We start from the raw sequence: 16,371 nt of genomic DNA on the forward strand, positions 1-16,371 counted from the left end.
TGGCGCTTGCTGGACTTTTTTGGGTGCCCAAAGCATTCTTCATAAATGCAGTGGAAATTTTTTTTCTATGGGATTATGCTAATTTTCATGGCAAAGAGGGACTTTGCAATTAATTGCAATTCATCTGATTACGCTTCATAACATTCTGGAGTATATGCAAATTTCCATCATAAATACTGAAGCAGCAGACTTTGTGAAAATTACTATTTGTGACAGTCTCAAAACTTTTGCTCATGGCTATAATACTTCTAGGTATGAAGGAGTATTGTGACTCACCTTTAGTGACAGTACTAGCGCCTATCAGTGCTGTCACACCTTCAGCGATCAGCAGCTGTTCAAGAACTTTCCTTCATTCCCAGCAGCCAAACAGAGCAATAGAAAGATAGGTGCATGCTATAGTAGGCTACATTAAACAAACATGTTGTTTTAGCATGATAGACCCCAAATAGGACAGCAATATTATTTTTGGAAGTTATGACACTATGCGGTTAATTTACTAAAACTGAAGAGTGCAAAATCTGGTGCAGCTCTCCATAGACACCAATCAGCTTCCATGTTTTTTTTTGTCAAAGCTTATTTGAACAAGCTGAAGTTGGGGTCCTTTCAAATGGGGCGGATCAGTGCTGATCCGCCCCGTGGATATCCGCTTGCTCAGCGGGGATCGCCGAAGCGATCTCCGCTGAGCAGGAAGATGACAGGTCCGTCTCCACACACTGTGCAGGGATGGACCTGTCACAGCGCCGCTCTCCCCTATGGGAGATTGGGTGACGACGGACTGCAATGTCCGTCGTCACCCAATCCGATCCGATGATGGATGGAAAAATAGTTTTTTCCTCTGTCACACTTTTTTGGATTGGAGCAGGTCAGATGTCAGCGGACTTGTCCGCTGACATCTGACGCTCCATAGACCTCTATGGAGCATTCGTTCAGGTCCACCTGAAAAACTGACAGGCGGACCTGAACGGATCGTCCGTGTGAAAGGGGCCTTAGAAGGTGATTGGCTACCATGAACAGCTGCACCAGATTTTGGACTCTGAAGTTTTAGTAAATAAACCTCTAAGTTTATACCTCCTTTTTCTTGAAAATGTGTGGTTTTCTCATTGGCTGTTTGGTGTTTTTCCCTTTGCTGTTTCCTGGGTTGGAATAGTCTATGATACAGCACCATGAAAAAGCATCAGACATTTTTGTTATTCCTATCTGCACTTTTGTTTGATCAATAAACTAGAGCAGAGATCCTGATCTGGTCATCCACTATTTTATGTCTGCATGTCCAAACTGTAAACAAGTTAGACTGGCAACTGTCAGGTTCCTCTGTACTTTTGGAGCCCAGGTCTGTGGAGAAGTGATTGTGTTACTGTCCTGTTGAAAGCCCAGTGTCATATTTTAACACTGCAAAGACCATTAATGCATTACTAATGTATTTTAGAGAACTGAACCAACCCCTAATGTTGTAGGAGTCACGTCTCTCAGCAATCTGGCTTCAGAACATGTGCTATCTGTTTGAATTTCATATTAAAATTATACCCTGTCTATGATGATTTCCCTGTTTACCAAATGCAATTTTCAGCTTGTTTCAGAGTCACTTTTGTTGGCTAAAAAAAAAAGACAGCTCCTGTGGTTGCTTCAAGTGTCTTCACATAAAGCCAGAAATGCATGATTTTGACCCTGTAATTACAGCCTTCCAACACATACCGTATATACTCGAGTATAAGCCGAGATTTTCAGCCTCTTTTTTGAGGCTGAAAGTGCCCCCCTCGGCTTATACTCGAGTCATCGCTGTCTGCCCGCTCGATCAGCGTGTCGAGCAGACAGACAGCGGCCATTCTATTCAAAAGCCGCGCCTCCGGCTCCGCCTTCGCCTGTGATAGGCGGAACACTGAATTTCCCAGCAGCCTGTGTTCCGCCTATCACGGACATCGTATCATCCTCGTACTACGGACGAGGATGATACGACGTCTGTGATAGGCGGAACACAGGCTGCTGGGAAATTCAGTGTTCCGCCTATCACAGGCGAAGGCGGCGGCGCAGCTTTTGAATTTTACAATGGCCGCCGACGAAGAGGGCACGGGACGGAGGCAAGGCAAGGCACGGCACGGCACGGGACGGGACGGGGGCAAGGCAAGGCACGACACGGGACGGATGCAAGGCACGGCACGGGACGGAGGCAAGGAGACAAGGCACGGGACGGAGGCTCGGGACAAAGGTAGGCTGGACACACACACACACACACACACACACACACACACACAGGGATGGATGGAGACACACACACACAGGGATGGATGGATGGATGGATGGAGACACACACACACACAGGGATGGATGGATGGATGGATGGAGACACACACACACAGGGATGGATGGATGGATGGACACACACACACACAGGGATGGATGGACGGACACACAGGGATGGACGGACACACAGGGATGGACGGACACACAGGGATGGACGGACACACAGGGATGGACGGACACACACACAGGGATGGACAGGCATGTCTCACCCTCGGCTTATACACGAGTCAATAAGTTTGCCAGTTTTTTTGGGGGTAAATTGGGGGCCTCGGCTTATATTCGGGTCGGCCTATACTCGAGTATATACGGTAAATATGATTTGCTATCTATAGCAAAGAAAGATCAACTGTGTTCCTTTTATTTGTCAAATTGATCTTGCTTATATACACACACTGGAAACAAAATGTCTTTTTTGTATGAATGTTCCATTCCTGTAGCAAGTTAAATAGTTGTGTCAAATTTCAGAATGTGTCCGGACATCCTAATTTTCATCTATTCTGGCTACACACGGATGAGCTCTACTGCCAAACAGACTTTCAGGCATGCACACAGCTCAGAATTTAAAACGGCCATGCTAGGATCATTTTTATTGCCTATGAATAGCACCATGTGGCATGGCAGGCTTTCACATGCAATCTGTCATGAAACAAGGCTGAATTTGCACAATAATTTCTAGCAGATGATTTTACATATGAAAAATCAATACGGCCACTTACGAGAAATCAAGGAAGAGGCTGTTAATACAGTCCAACGCTATGTCATTGTAAGAAGTGACAGGAGAAAATGGAGATGGGGACGGAAAATAAAGAAAATTGAAAAAAATAAAACTATTACTGTGCAAATGCAGCAATTAGATACTGGTTGGGGATTCATAAAAAGACAGACTGCATGTTCTAGACCCCAAAAAGCAACTACACTGCAGAGCAATGGTCTCTAAATCTATGTGATGGAGGGTATAACCATAATCATAAGGCTTAATGGAATGTGATGACACAATAACGATAATGTAACAATAATGTGCTGAGCAATGATTTCACATCACCACCTCTGATAACATTTCAGGAGGTGAAAAGGGGCTTGAATATCATGTACTGTAGACATGTTGAAGGGTAAGGGCATGGACAGGGAGATAGCTAATGCTCCCTCTTAAATGAAAGACCTAGACAGACAACGCCCTTCAGCCCCCAACTGCTATATAAATATAAAAGATGGTGGGGTTCTTAGGAGAGAGGGAGCACCTATTTCAAAGACCCTCTACACCCAGAGCATATATAGTATTATAATAGCAGAATTTGACCAGATAGAATTGACTGGGGGAGGGGGGGGGCGGGGTGAGGGAGGGTATAAAAAGATGCAACATATTGACATCCATTTGTTTAACACTACCTACAATGGAGGGCATGTCTGTGCCATGTAATGGAGTCTCAGTCATTGAGCAGGCATTGAGGGAGAAGGGGCGGTTGGCGGGGATTGCTTGGTGCAGGTCACATTATTGTTTTTATCAGACTTCAGCCATTGTCTTCGATCCAGTGAGGCCCACCTTGCGCCCATCAGGTGTGCAGCTGACCGGTGTGACCCCTCAGAGGGTTGGCCTGGGAATATGGAGATGAAAAAGCAAATCGCTCTGGAACTGAGGAACAGATCCCCAGCTGAGGTGACAGAGTTGATTTTAGACAACTGTCGGTCTAGTGAATGAGAGATTGAGGGTTTGAGTGATGGGTTGAAAGAGCTGGAATTTTCTCAGCATGGCCAACGTAGAACTTTCTTCTTTGGCAAAGCTCACACAGCTGTCAAAACTCAGAAAACTGGAGCTCAATGACAACAGTATCTCAGGAGGCCTGTAGGTGTTAAGAGAAAGGTGTTCCAACCTCACTTATCTCAACTAAGTGGTAACAAGATCAAGGATCTGAGCACAGTGGAAGCTCTTACAAATGTAAAAAGTTGAAGAGTTTGGACCTCTTTAATTGTGAGATCACCAACATAGAAGATTACAGAGACAAAATATTTTGCAAAATTCCACAAATCATGTACTTGGATGGGTTCGACCAGGAAGATAATGACGCCCCAGACTCTGAAGAGGAGGATGAAGAGTGTGAAGAATATGAATATCCTGAAGATGAATAGGATGAGGCCGGCCCTCAAGGAGAGAATGAGGAGGAGGAGTAAATCAGATTTGGGGGAGGATGCAGAGGAAGTTGTGCTATCAAATTTAACAAAAGAAGAGATACCTGATGAATAGGACAATTATTATGTTGAAGATGTTGGTGAGGGAGAAGAAAAGAGGATGATGAAGAAGAGGTAGTCATAGAACACGGTGAAAAGATAAAGCGTGAAGCAGAAGATGAAGGCAATGAAGGCGAGGATTGAAGCATCATATGTGGAACGCTAGGACCAGTCTTTCTGAGCCTTTGGGGTTGATAATAGAGCGATAATGCAGATCTCTATGTCTGTACCTGTAAAATAGATGTCCCTACAGAATTTAACATGTAAGTTTTTATAGGAAAAAAAGGTGTGGTTTTACAGTTGTTGTGCCCCTTTTATCATTCCAGTTAAAACAATTGAGATCCTTTTTTTTTTAGTTATCCTCCATAGAATACATATCCTTTTAAATTTCCCTTTACACTGCCTTTCGAGTCCCAGAGGTGTAGAAGGCTCCTTGGGGAATGAAGAGGTTAATCAGTATGACTGTTAAACACACATAGTGAATTTTTAAAAGACGACAATACCCATGTGCTCTCTACACATGTATAATAATATGTGAGGATCGCGTATTGTTTATTTAAGCAAATAAGCTTTTTTTTTTCAAATGGATCCGGCCAATCCCTTGTTTTATTATAAGAACTGTTTTGGGACTCAAGACATGGAGCTCTAGAGAACTCAAAAATTTGCCCATGCACCTTGCAGACACTGATAAAAAACTGAAGTACTTCCTGTATGGGAGGGGTTATACAGTGTTATACAGGAGTTATACAATGATAACACCAAATACACCAACATAAGGTCACGTAGACGTGTTTCACACATACATCTTGTACTTAACGATTAAGCACAAGATGTATGTGTGAAACACGTCTACATGACCTTATGTTGGGGTCTTTGGTGTTATCACTGTGAACAGTAAAAGGCAAATTGGGATTTCTGGATGTTTAACCAATCCTTTCTTCTCTTACAAGTTTCCCACGGAGGCGGGCCGGGGCTGGCACTCTAATAGGTACTTAATTTTAAGCTCTGATCATACACCTGGAGCAACAGTTCTTTTTTTTTTGTACAGGGACGGACTTCCAGTCTACGACTTTATTTACCAGTGTCCATTCACCTAAAGATAGCATATAACCCAGTAAGTAATGAATAATAGCCTAACTCTGTATCCCGTGATGTATGATAAAGAAAGTACGGTTGTTAGGTGGAGGCAGGATAGGCTTCTCTGAAGAGAAAAGTTTTTAAGGATTGCCTAAAAGTGTATAGAGTTGGACATAGACAGACTGTGGTAGGGAATTCCAAAAAATTGGAGAGGCTCGGAAGAAATCCAGGAGGCGAGTAAGGGAGGAGGCGACGAGGGAGCTAGAGAGCAGGAGATCTTGGGAGGAACAAAGAGGATGATTTGGTTGGTATTGTGAGACTAGATTAGTGATGTAGCTGGGGGCCAAGTTGAGGATTGGTTTCTAAGTTATTGTTAGTATGTTGAATTTAATTTGTTGGATGAGTGGAAACCAGTGGAGGAATTGGCAGAGAGGGGTTTGTAAGGTGGATGAGTCTAGCAGCAGCATTCATGATGAAGTTGATGGACATTATGTTGATTTACTGTGCTCGTTAAAAAGTTTTGTGAGATAGATAATTTAGGACAGTATAGAGGCCAATATTTTCTCCACATATAAAGAAGACAACAATGAAGCCAAATGATGAGATCCCGTTATCGTGCAAACTTCTTCACATTAAGCAGTGTAATGTGGTTTATCTAAAAGCAGGCAATATCCAAAACATGATAAGCGATAAGATTCAACATGTTTTAGTCAGATAAACAGACATTAACCCAGTGTAGGAGCCAAGCAGGTTATTTTGAGAATTTGGTACATTTCAGAAAGAATGAAAGCTGTACCGGCATCTCTTCAAGGTGAGAGTACATTGGTTCTGTATTGTTTGCATTTGCATGTACTGTCACACACCAGTAACTTCTCAGCAAATATGAATTCATTTCCACCTTCCTCTATATATGAAAATTGAGCTCCTGCACTCGTGGGGAGAGAGCTTATTTTGATTACTACAACTAACATTATTTTGATTTTTATAAAAAAAATTAAGAGAATGCATGCTTTTTTGTTTTTTTGATGAGTGAGATGTCCCTTTCTCATGTAAATGAAGAGTGAGATGTCCCTTTCTCCTAAAAAATCAACCAGCTTTTAAACAGCATTTTAACATGATTCATGTAATATTGTGTTAAATTGGGAATTTTGCCTAATTATATAACTAAGATGTCTCAACTAATTGCTGGGAGTCAGAAAGGATATGGTGCTGAAAACAAGTGTGAAATCATTGTTTAACAGACTGTTTACTTGGCTCATCACTGCAGTTACAGAATGAGATATTTAAATCCTAAGCAATGCCAAAGCCAAGCAAACCAAATCAACTGCATACACTCCATATTCTAGGCGAAACTGCATATATGCAACACGTCTTATCTCATTCTTGTGTATATAGAACAGTGCATCAGAAACATCTCTGTGGGATCCAGGCTACAGGAAATAGTAAGAAGATTGGCACAGTAACTTTGTAGCAATGTGCTTGGAGCTTACCTAGTAATAGTTGGTTTCATTTTTTTTTTCCCAACTACATTGAAGACCTTATATCAACTCGTTCAAGTAGCTTCTATACAGCATTTATAGGCACATGAGAAACTCAGTCACCCAAATGCAATCCAGTTGTGTGATAATAGCGAATGATAATTCGCTATTGCCACACGGATCTTCCTGCCTGCCAATCAGGAAGTGGGTCCTGGGACCTGTCACCCGATTGGCTGAAAGGACAGGCGATCCAACTGGACGCCTAGGAGGTGAAGGGAGGAGACGCGCAGCGGAAGCTGCCGTGATACAGAGGAGGAGGAGACACAATGGAAGCTTCCCGCCATCCATAGGAGCGCTGCAATGCTTTTGGGTGGGATTAGAGCATTTGGAATCACATGCTTACTTCTTCTAGGATATGTTTGATGGCCATCTGCTTATTTTTGATGGAATATTTTCTGAATCTATGGCAGTAGGTATTATATGCTACTGAGTGCATTTGATATATGCCTTATGGGACACATTGATTGGACATTTATGAATACTAGCTTTCTATGCTTTGGACTCGCATACGAGTATAGGGTACAACTTACCGTATATACTCGAGTATAGGCCGACCCGAATATAAGCCGAGGCCCCCAATTTACCCCCAAAAAAACTGGCAAACTTATTGACTCGTGTATAAGCCGAGGGTGAGACATGCCTGTCCATCCCTGTGTGTGTGTTTCCGTCCATCCCTGTGTGTCCGTCCATCCCTGTGTGTCCGTCCATCCCTGTGTGTCCGTCCATCCATCCCTGTGTGTGTGTGTGTCCATCCATCCATCCATCCCTGTGTGTGTGTGTCTCCATCCATCCATCCATCCATCCCTGTGTGTGTGTGTCTCCATCCATCCATCCCTGTGTGTGTGTGTCTCCATCCATCCCTGTGTGTGTGTGTGTGTGTGTGTGTGTGTGTGTGTGTGTGTGTGTGTGTGTGTGTGTGTGTGTGTGTGTGTGTCCAGCCTACCTTTGTCCCGAGCCTCCGTCCCGTGCCTTGCCTCCTTGCCTCCGTCCCGTGCCGTGCCTTGCATCCGTCCCGTGTCGTGCCTTGCCTTGCCCCCGTCCCGTCCCGTCCCGTGCCGTGCCTTGCCTTGCCTCCGTCCCGTGCCCTCTTCGTCGGCGGCCATTGTAAAATTCAAAAGCTGCGCCGCCGCCTTCGCCTGTGATAGGCGGAACACTGAATTTCCCAGCAGCCTGTGTTCCGCCTATCACAGACGTCGTATCATCCTCGTCCGTAGTACGAGGATGATACGATGTCCGTGATAGGCGGAACACAGGCTGCTGGGAAATTCAGTGTTCCGCCTATCACAGGCGAAGGCGGAGCCGGAGGCGCGGCTTTTGAATAGAATGGCCGCTGTCTGTCTGCTCGACACGCTGATCGAGCGGGCAGACAGCGATGACTCGAGTATAAGCCGAGGGGGGCACTTTCAGCCTCAAAAAAGAGGCTGAAAATCTCGGCTTATACTCGAGTATATACGGTATATTATATTCTTAAGGGTACATTGTGTCAGCATTAAAAGGCTCACTGTATATCAATTTTGGCCAAGATTTTAATGGTTGTTGACTTCAAGACGTATCGATTAATTAAGTGTCATTTAATTATATGACTATCCAAACCTGCCCTGATGTGCTGTATTGAGTTTTTTGTTAATAACCTACAGAAGTTGTCATCAGAACCAGGATTTTTGCTGGCGGTTTATTGGAATCACATGCTTTTATGCTGTGCAACCTCAGTCCTTGAGCACTACAAATGTATTTGCTTAAAAACAGGAAAAAACATGGCCTGTATCTTCACAGGCTCGGATCTGGGGCCATTCAGGAAATAGTGATACAAGCAGTCATAAGGGGGCTGATTTACTAAAACTGCATGGTGCAAAATCTGGTGAAACTCTGCATAGAAACCAATCAGCTTCCAGTTTTTTTTTTTTTTTTTAGTCAAAGCTTAATTGAACAAGCTAAAGTTAGAAGCCGATTGGCTACCATGCACAGCTGCACCAGATTTTGCACTCTGCGGTTCTAGTAAATCAACCCCATGGCGTCGGGAAGTTCAGAAAAAGACAGTTTCACAGGATGACAATTAGAACTACCTATCTGGTTGTACTCCATGTAAATTTAAGGCTGCATTTATTGAGTGATGCGTTTTACCCTGAGCATTTTTGGTACGTTTGATTCATGACAGCTCATTGATTTAAATAAGCTGCCTGTCACGTGACAAACACGCCAAAGAAACTCAAGTACCATTTTCTGCCACCAAGTGCATCTGGTGAAATAATGGCACTGCAAGCATGACATCAGATTCTGCTGAGTTTTTCCTTCAGATTTACTAAAGCCATGTAGTGCTAGGGCCTACCTGATTGCATACAAATTGACACTCCTAAAGTTTGACCTCATATTATATGGTTTTGGTAAATCTGAAGGAAAAACTCAGCAGAAAAACTGTATGGGGCTTTTCAATGAAATTTTTCTGGTGCATATCCTCAACACTACTCTGTAAACAATTTTATATCTTAGCACTATATAGTACAGAAAATAACATACACATACAGTACATAAAGCTAATGATGTTTTGAGTCGGGGGGGGGGGGGGAAGCATACACAGTAACTATACATTTTATCCTCCTTGTATTGTCATTGTGGTATTAAAAGGTGCTCCATGACAAGTTCCCTTTAAATGCTTTCTACACCATAGCCATAACTACAGCACTAGGAGAGTGTGTCAGAATGTTATGTTCCCTTATTAATCATTTACAGCTCACCATTACTTAAAAAACATACATTACCAACTTCTAAACACCAATGCCAAGAATTTAGCACTTACTAAAGACTTTAAAGTAGTATTAAAGTGATTGTAAAAGATCATTTTTTTGTTTTGTTTTGTTAATAACAAACATGTCATACTTACCTCCACCGTGCAGCTCATTTTTCACAGAGTAGCCCCGATCGTCCTCTTTTGGGGTCCCCTGGCAGTTTTCGCAGCTCCTACCTGTATCAGATAACCCCCTAGGAGAGCGGGTTATCTTGCGGGCGTGCTCCCGAGTCCGGCAATTGTATCCACAGACATGAATGCCAGACTCGGCCTAGCACCCACATCATCGGATTTGATTGACAGCAGCAGGAGCCAATGGCTGCGTTGCTATCAATCCAGCCAATCAGGACACAAGACACCGGCTAGAGTTGGTATGCTCGTCCCTGGCATGAGAAAAAGAGGGTTCAGGATGGTTCAGGCAAGTAAAACGGGGCACTGGGGTGCTGCTGCACTGCAAGAGGTTTTTCACCTCAATGCATAGAATGCATTCTATGCACCTCAACTTATAGAATGCATTGAGGTGCAAAACCACAAAGGTTTACAACCCCTTTAAACCCTCAGTGTATAATGTTTTTTTTTTTCATTAGGATCACCCAACTAGTAGCCAATATAGTGTTACTTTATTTATTGTGCCCCAAATTCTTTTCAGTTGCTATGAATTTACTCTTTCCTGTGTCCCTCCAATTAACATTTTCCTGAACTTACTGTCAGGGAGAACAACAGTGATCTAATTTTTTTTTACTACATGGCCAAACTGAGCATCACAATTTTTTTGCTTAGAATAAAGATCACGGCTCTCTCACAATTCTCGCAGCATAACATCATCTTTCACATGGTACAAAAAAAAAAAAATGAGCTAACTATACTGTTTCGTTTTTTATTAATTCATTAAAGTGTATTTCTTAAAAAAAAATTGCATTTGAAAGACCGCTGTGCAAATACAGTGTGACATAAAAGATTGCAACAATCACCATTTTATTCTCTAGGGTCTCTGCTAAAAAAAAATTATAATGTTTGGGGGTTTTAAGTAATTTTCTAGCAGAAAATACGGATTTTAACTTGTAAGCAACAAATGTCAGAAAAAGGTTTAATCTTTAAGTGGTTAAACTGACCTCATTTACAGACCAAAGTCCATTCCTTTTATCTAAAAGAAAGTGTTACAATTTTTCTCTTTATCTCCGCCCACACCGATGTTGTAATAAAAAAAAAAAAAAAGAAAAAGCGGTTTTAAGATCGCGCGCGGAGGGGGTGTAGAATCATGATTCTGTAACGATTCATCGATCAGTTCTACTACAATACTACACCAGGGCAAGAAGTATGTCACCGGCACACAAGGGAACTCCATAAAAGGGTCCAACACTTTACCGATTGATCACATCATAGCAGAAGATAACTCAGTTCCAGAGCTATGCAGGATAAGGCACGTAACAAGTGCAAAAAAGAAACAGCATCCACCAATCAAACTGAAGCAATACACCACCCTTGCCCCCCTCCCCCCTGATGCCATATGCAAACATAAGATAGCACTGTTTTCCATTTCACACTTGTCACATGACTGATGCTATGATGTGATGTGATCAATCAATAAAAAGTTGAACCCTTTTTATAGAGTTTCCTGGTGTACTGGTGACATATTTCTTGCCTTGAAGTTCTTCTGGTCTCCAGCTGGTGGTCACTACAGCACCCACTCACTCTTCATTTTCAGGAGTGTGTGCATTTGGGATATTATCCTAAACACAGCATCAGAGCACAGTACTGGTAGTGGCCCATACTGTGCATGCATTAGCCATGCACTGTACCAGAACACTGCCAGCACTATGCAGCACTATGCAGGGACCAAGCGGCATGTGTAGGTTCAGTCCCTGACAGAATTTTGCACATCATGGTGGCTCCAGAGAGAACCTGCAAGGTAGTAAAGACACTCTATAGGCGGAATCTCCACATATCAGACTTTTTCAAGGTTGATTAAGCTATAAAGACCACACAAAACGTGGATAAGAAACAATGGTGATGTTTTAGGCCATAATTTTGCTATAAAGATCACACAAAACGTGGACAAGAAACAATGGTTATGTTGTAGGCCATGCAGCTATATTTATTCTTTTTTTTTTTCTGTGGAAGATTTAATAACACTTTAAATCCATAAACAAAACTATATATCTCTGACTGTGATTTACTGGGGGAAGAAATCTAATTGAATCACAATCTTAATTAATTTATTGAAACCTAGCATAGTCAAACTTTTACCTAAGGTGAACACTAGGGATGAGCAAAGTGATTTTAGCAAAACAGATTTTGTCCACAACAAAATTTCACTAGAAGTGGAAATCTCATTTTCAGTCTTAAGCTGCTTAGGTGAAATGTCCTTATGAAAAAATATCTATGTTTTTTTCTTTATTTAGAGGGTATGTTTTGTTTGGAGGGTATATTTTGAATAACTTTAACTACTTGCTCACTTCCGGCAGTCAAATGACGGCCAGGCGGTGCACCTATTGTGGCGGGAGGCCGTCATATGATGGCCTCCCGTTTAAACAGGGAATGCGCGCGATCGTGCGCTCACATCCCTGTTTCATCGGTGTCGGCGTGTCACGGAGACACTGCTCGCCACCGAAGGGGGTGAACAGCCATTGGTTATGGCTGTTTACCACGTGATCGGCCGTGATGAAGTCACGGCCAATCACAGATGGTCACACCCCCACTGTGCACGGCGCATGCACGCAAGCGCTCTGCGCATGTGCGTCGGTGGCGGCGTGTTCCCCGGGAACACTGCTCGTCACCGACGCTGGTAAACAGCCATTGGCCAGCTGTTTACCCACATGATCGGCCGTGATCCTTTCACAGCCGATCACTAAAATGTAAGCAAACCGCGGTAACGAGATGTTACCGGGTTCTCCTCCTCACACACTTACCGCCTACAGTGTACACCAATCACACTGATTGCCCCCCCCCCCAATAAAGAGGACCTGTCACCACCCCTCATAGTACCTGTCAATCACAGTCCATAAGAGTATTTGAGTACCTGTCACAGCCCATCAGAGTACCCGAGTACCTGTCCCAGTCCATCTGAGTACCCGAGTACCTGTCACAGTTCATCTGAGTACCTGAGTACCTGTCCCAGCCCATCAGAGTACCCGAGTACCTGTCACAGCACATCAGAGTACCCGAGTACCTGTCACGGCCCATCAAAGTACCCGAGTACCTGTCACGGTCCATCAGAAGACCCGAGTACTTTTCACAGTCCATCAGAGTACCAAAGTACCTGTCACGGTCCATCAGGGTACCTGAGTACCTGTCACGGTCCATCATGGTACCCGAGTATCTGTCACGGTCCATCCGAGTACCTGAGTACCTGTCACGGTTCATCCGAGTACCCGAGTAGCTGTCACAACCCATCAAAGTACCAGAGTACCTGTCACGGTTCTTCCGAGTACCCGAGTACCTGTCACAGCCCATCTGAGTACCTGAGTACCTGTCCCAGTCCATCTGAGTACCCGAGTACCTGTCCCAGCCCATCTGAGTACCCGAGTACCTGTCCCAGTCCATCTGAGTACCCGAGTACCTGTCCCAGTCCATCTGAGTCCCAAGTACCTGTCCCAGTCAATCTGAGTACCCGAGTACCTGTCACAGTTCATCTGAGTACCCGAGTACCTGTCACAGTTCATCTGAGTATCTGAGTACCCGTCACAGTTCATCTGAGTACCTGTCACCGTTCATCTTAGTACCCGAGTACCTGTCACAGTCCATAGGAGTACCTGTCACCGCCCTTCAGAGTACCCAAATACCAGTCACCAGGCCATCAGAGTACCTGTCACCAGGCCATCAGAGTACCAAAGTACCTGTAACCAGGCCATCAGAGTACCAGAGTACCTATCTCCAGCCCATCAGAGTAGCCGACTACCTATTTGCAGCCCATGTCTCATAGAATATACGTTGGGGTGTTTGCTTTCCAAAATGGGGTCATTTTGTGGGTAATTTCACTGTCCTGGTGGTCCAGGACCTTCAAAAGTGTGATGGGTAGGAATGAAATGAGATGTGTCATTTATGCTCCTAGAACGCCTGAAGCTACTACTTCAATGTTCGGCCTCTCTATGTGGCCAGGCTATGTAAAAGTCCTACACATGTGGTATCGCCATACTCGGGAGGAGTAGCAGAATGTGTTTTGGGTGTAATTTTTGCTATATACATGCTATGTGTCAGAAATATCTTATAAATTGACAACTTTGTGTAAAAAAAATGCGTTTTAATTTTTTTCCACATATTCCAAAAACTTCTGGAAAAAAATTAACCATTCAAAAGACTCATTATGCCTCACAGATTATACGTTGGGGTGTTTGCTTTCCAAAATGGGGTAATTTTATGGGAAATTCCATTGTCCTGGTACTCCAGGGCCTTCAAAAGTGTAATAGGTGGTTGAGAAATGAGAAGGTACTACATCAATGTTGGTGCTCTGTATTTGGCCTGGCTGTGTAAAAGTCTCACACATGTGGTATCGCCGTACTCGGGAAGAGTAGCAGAATGTATTTTGGGGTGTAATTTTTTGTATGCATATGCTGTGTGCTGTGAAATAACCTGATAATATGACAATTTTGTAAATAAAATAATAATAAAAAAAAATCTTCATTTTGCAAAGAATTGTGGGAAAAAATTACAACTTAAAAAAACTCACTATGCTACTTACTTAATACCTTGGAATGTCTACTTTGTAAAAAGGGGTCATTTGGGGGGTATTTGTACTTTCCTGACTTGTTAGTGTCTCAAGAAATGAGATACACCTGATGTACTGAAGGCCTGATCAGATGTGATCATTTTCAGCAATTGGCACCATAGTTTGTAGACTCTATAACTTTCACAAAGACCAAATAATATACACTGATGTGGGTTATTTTTACCAAAGATATGTAGCAGTATAAATTTTGGCCAAAATGTATGAAGAAAAATTACTAATTAGCAAAAATTTATGACAAAGAAAAAGGCATTTTTTCCACAAAATGTACGTTTTATTTTATTTATAGCACAAAAAATAAAAAAAAACACTAGTGATTAAATACCACTAAAAGAAAGCTCTATTTGTGTGGAAAAAAGGACGCAAGTTTCATATGGATACAGTGTTGGATGACTGAGTAATTGTCATTCAAACTGTGAGAGCACTGAAAGCTGAAAATTGGTCTGGTCAGGAAGGGGGTGTAAGTGCACTGTATTGAGGTGGTTAATGAATTTGATTTAGCATCTTTTGATTTTTTTTATTTATGTGTTGTTTTTGTACAGCAAACTTATTATAATTTTTTTTGATTTTACTGTCTGCGCTTGCTTTCTTTGAAAAAGGTAAAAGAATGAGGCGAATGAGGGACCTGAACACATCTATGTTATCTGAAAGTATCCTCTTGTAGATAAGGCAGCCTGCAAATTAAGAAGCTTTGTACTTACGTTCTAGCAGGTGGTGACTCAAATCTTTAGGCCCCATTCACACTTGTGTGATTTGTCAAAAACGCATGACAAATCATACCCTATATTTTCCAATGATAACCAGAGCACATTCCATATATGTGCGACTTAAAGTCGCAGTGACTTCAAAGTAGTTTCTTGCAATATTTTAGTCTGATTTTCAAGCAACTTCAGGGCAATAGACATCAATGTTAACCCTCAAAAGTTGCGTGAAAGTCATACCTGAATGTTTTACATGCAATGGTGGTGCAACAGTGGGTCAGACTTTGGAGAGGTACAACAAGTCACATCCATCCAAAGTTACATCAAAGCTGTGTGATTTTGGAGTCGTACAAGTGTGAATGGGGCCTTACTTTTTGGAAGAGCTCTTGGATATTATGTTCCCTGCTGAGAGCTGTTGTTCCTCCTGCTGACCTCCCCATGTCACAACAGTGACAATCTGCTCTGGGTTTTGGGGGAAGGGAGCAGGGAGTAGCAGGCAAGTGTGCTGTGTTCTATGGGGATGGAGTGTTACAGGCAGATGTGCTTTATTTTGGGGAGTGAATTAATAGGTGTAATAAGTCTATTGTGTGAGCATGTGTAAGGGGTGGGACGTTGTTTGAAGTTGCATTTTTTTCTGGTGGGGAAGAGTCATTTACAGGCTGGGGTGATTTGTACGGCAATGAAGCACAGTTGTGAGTAGGTTGTTGGCAAGTGTATTTTATTCTGGGGGGAGGGTGTTTGCTAAAAAAAAAAAAACAGGTGTATTTTGTTAGTGGTGGGAAAGGAAGGTTGGGTAAGAGTTGTAGGCACATTTCAGACTGCTTCTGTAGGATGGGATAGGGAAATGGTAATGGGAGAAAAGTACACTGACATAATTACACTATTTCCCCTTCTTTAATGTATACACAGTTATTACTATAAAACTTATCAGAACATTTTTCTCCTTTGGGCAACAACAAAATGGCTACCGCCCCCTGTCCTCCATCACATAAAACAAACTGTTCCATAAAGCCCAACCCCAACCCTGTA

At 42.8% G+C, this 16,371-nt stretch overlaps 1 protein-coding gene and 1 pseudogene across 5 annotated transcripts in view; one reads left to right on the forward strand and one right to left on the reverse strand.

Moving 5' to 3' along the window:
- Nucleotides 1-16,371, reverse strand: part of ENOX1 (ecto-NOX disulfide-thiol exchanger 1) — a 784,997-nt gene that overhangs the window by 343,739 nt on the left and 424,887 nt on the right. The gene's annotated exons all lie outside the window — the stretch shown is intronic.
- Nucleotides 3,899-4,665, forward strand: LOC143984442 (acidic leucine-rich nuclear phosphoprotein 32 family member D-like; annotated as a pseudogene).

The sequence above is a fragment of the Lithobates pipiens genome, unplaced genomic scaffold (genome assembly GCF_037356315.1).
Source record: "Lithobates pipiens isolate NorthernLeopardFrog02 unplaced genomic scaffold, aLitPip1_a1.2 Scaffold_16, whole genome shotgun sequence".
Taxonomy (NCBI): Eukaryota; Metazoa; Chordata; class Amphibia; order Anura; family Ranidae; genus Lithobates; species Lithobates pipiens.